A 3,802-nucleotide genomic window follows, 5' to 3' on the forward strand; every position below is an offset into this window, starting at 1 on the left:
GTTTTTGCTTGAAATTTCAGGTTTCAAAGACCCCTGAAACAACCCCTGGTGTTCCTTCCAGTTTTTGACTGATGGTGTGCTAGCAGAAGCCATTTTAAATTTGTTTTCCTAGAAGTAACAACTCCACTATGTGAGCCTCTTTGAATCAGGCACCAGCCTACCATACTTACATGCATTTTGTGCACGTGCCTACCTGGGTGGGTCGGAAACAAGGTAGTAATTCTGTTTCTTACTGAAGACTTGTGTTCTCTCCTACTACTCTTTCCGGAAGCTCCTTACTTACATGGGCTGGGAACAGACTTTGCTATACCTTTCTAGGTGCTGGGTATGTTTCATATAAATCAAAACTAATAACTGTTCCAGCCACAAAGAAGTCACAAAATTTTTATTTTGCACAGCACTTTTTATTCTGTTCTAAATCTATAAAATTTATTTATTCCAGTTAGTTTACTGTTGGAATTTTATCTCTAATGGGAAAGTCATCTGAAAAATACCACTATTCTTCCGTAACTATGTCTGCTGAAGTTTCCATGATGAAAAAAGCTGAATCAACGTGGCGGAAAGAGGAAAGGTACCAGAATTTACCATGCTTGACTATGCTTGTTGCCTGTGCTTCTCTAGTTATTACTCTAGAATTCCCTCACAATCACAGTATCACAGCTGATTATTTTTTCATTTTGGTATTGGTAATTGCCATACTTGGTAATTTTAAATTAAGTGCAGCATTTTGCCATCCTATTCTGTGAGGGGAGTAAGAATCCCACCTGTGGAAATGCTAATATTACAGATTCAAATCCATAGTTAGGGTGTGTTTTGAGGTGAAAGCAATGGCCTGCTAGATTCTGAGCCTCCATCACCAGCAGCTGTTGACCCTGCAGGAGAGAGACATTCACAGAGTGAATGTCATTCTCTGCCTTGGAGAGGAGAGGATGCCAAAGTTTCCTCTTGCAAAGCAGTACTATTTGCTTGTACTCAACATTTCCTGTTGAGAGAGAGAAAAAATAAAAAAAGCAGTTCAGTGAGATACAAAATGTTGAGATTGTCTGACATGAAATTGCCGCCCTCTTCACACACATGAATCTACACTAGACAATTCCTACCTTCACTCTTGCTGCTCTGATTAAAACATATGCATTGCAATACTGTGCAAAGCAGTCTGTGGCAAAAATAGCATGATCACTTTTTGGACAATCATGAAGGCCACATGATTCTCTTGTAAGGATTATGGGTATTTCTGCTTTCCCATCAGGTCAACCCCATTTTTAGAAAAGTCCTTTCTCCTCACTTTGTCCAGAAAACACACAGCTAATTATAGAGAACCTTTCCTATAGTATGTGGTGGATGTCCTGTCAAGAGCAGCATTAATAACTTAAAATAACTAGGGTTATTTTTAACAGGTTGGTTGGATGGTTGGATCCAGTTCAGATTTTTATTTAGTAAATGTGTATTAGCACTTAAAAGTAAGTGGAGTAACCACTACTGTAGGAGGACTGTTCTGTGCCTTCTTGTGCACCTGGTCAATGGAAAATTTTTGCCCATGCTTAGCACCAAGTACTTGCTTGAATTCCAGCAACTGCAGTGGGGTGTAAGTGGTTGATTGCAACCTCAAAACAGAATGTTTTTGTGGTCTGAGATCTTGCTAACTGCTTATAATCTCTTTAAGTGGATATTGAACATCCACAGTTAGAAGGAAATCTCAGTAAGAGGTCTGGCAACCATTTGGTAAACAAGGAGACTGCTTCCCAAGGGGGTATGCTTCACTATGTTGTTATATGACTGTCTTTAGGTTTCTGAAGAATTAAAAACCTACTGAACTTGAAAACCAGTGATTTTCATTGCATCTGGGGCAAGCTGGCCGTTAGCTTTTGGAGACAGTGGGTGGCTCTTAGCAGCTGTATGATACCAGAGCTCCAACTCCGGCCACAGGAGAGCTAATAATAAGCGTCCTTGCAAGCTCTTCATAACAAACTTGCCATCCTCCAATTCCTAATTTGGTAATTTGGTATATGTAATAAGTAACACTAACTAGCCTTACACTTTCTGTCATGATTCCTTTGATAACTAACAACTTATTTCCCTCATATGGAAATTTGATTTTATAGAAATTCTTTTTGAAAGAAATACATTAACCAGGAAGGCCTTCCCATAAAATAAAATGACCCTATTTGCGGTCTGTGTAGGTAGATTCTCCACTCAACAGCTTCCTTAAAAAACTCTAATGGGACACACATTGCAGCTGAATTTCAGCTGAACTCCCTGCACAGGGACAGATGGCATTAATACGAATAGCAATTGAATTAACACTCAGCTACTGCTACCTTGCCAGCACAAGCCCTGAAACCAAGACAGCATTTTAACTGGGAGATTTCACATAAATATTTAGGTTAGATAGAGATGAAAATAGAGCATTATTTATGGATGGTTCTTCTCATTCCAAGTGTTTCTGTAACTGAGTTCCTCGGAAAACAGCTCAAAGAACAGTAGTAAGACCAAGCTATTTCTCAAGTACTAAATGGTGCATTCCCCAGAAATCATAAGGGAACTCGCTAACACTGTTTGCCAGGTGCTCGTGATATTAGTTAGCAGGCCGAGTGAGTTTTGTTTGCACCTTCTGTTCTTCCAGGCTCTGTTCTAGCAAATGGCTTAAACATCCGAGTATGTCAGCAAGGCACTTAAGTTCACGGTATCAACAGCTTTGAGGCGAAGCTCTTTGTGTCTCCAAGGGCTTTATGAGGAAAGGCTGTCTTCAGTCAAAAATTTACGAACAAAGTGAGAGCCTCAGTCATGAGCTGCTGTGCTGCAATCTGTTGGTGCAGGGGCTGCATCACAGGCAGAGCCACAGCAGCCTGCAAAGAAGTGTTAGAAGTGTTAGCATGGTGTGTTGGGTGCAGGCCGGGGGGCTTGCCACCAGAAAAAAGACACAGCGCAGGCGTAAAGGTGCTCTTGCTAAGTAGAGAAGAAAAAGATGATACTTGTTTTCTTTACCAAGTCCCGCACAGGGCCGGATTTGTTGTGCTCGTGTTTCTATGCTCATGTTACCTCAACAAGTCCACCACTGGATTTTTTTTTTTCTATTGATACCAGAAACGCAGTGCTGGTTTGATAGAAAGCAGGTGTGTTAAAGAGGGGGTGCTTCAAATACTAGGTAGTCCGAACGCATTGATCTGGGGTGGCTGTTTTGGTTTTAATTATGGTGGGTATGCATGGTTCTCATTAATCTAAATGAGTCATGACATTTTGGGGGGACAATGTCTATATATTGTAAAGTTTCACAAATCTGTGATTTGAGTTTAGGAAATTGCCGTGTACAATTCAAGAAATATTAAGCATGCAAAGGAAAACATGTTTTGAAGTCTTGGACTTTTTTAAAAGCTGCTTGGTATTGGCCCCTGTGTTTCTCAGTCAGCCTTGAAAAATGTTTAGCTTCGGTGGGAGCAGTGCTAGGTCAATGAAATCGTCTATTCTTCTTTTCACTCTGACCCATCATGTGTTGTTTCTTCCAGTTCTGTACCACTGTGCAGCTGTACTAATGCTAAATGGGTGGCTTCAGATATCCTTAGCGGTTCATTTCCACCAACACCTTTTAATTTTGTGTTTCTGGATTTCTGCCTTACAAAGAGTCACATATTAATGTGGTGAATTAAAAGGATTGGGGAAAAAAAGAAAAAAAGAAGAGCCCACTGTGATGTCACTTTGGCCTCACTGTGACATCACCCCCCTTCTGTGAGGGCGGTTCAGTTCCAGGCCCTGCTCTGTGGCTGCTGGGGCAGGCCAGGCAAGGCAGCCCAGCGCGGAATCGGCT

This window comes from Anser cygnoides, chromosome Z (genome assembly GCF_040182565.1).
Source record: "Anser cygnoides isolate HZ-2024a breed goose chromosome Z, Taihu_goose_T2T_genome, whole genome shotgun sequence".
Lineage (NCBI taxonomy): Eukaryota > Metazoa > Chordata > Aves > Anseriformes > Anatidae > Anser > Anser cygnoides.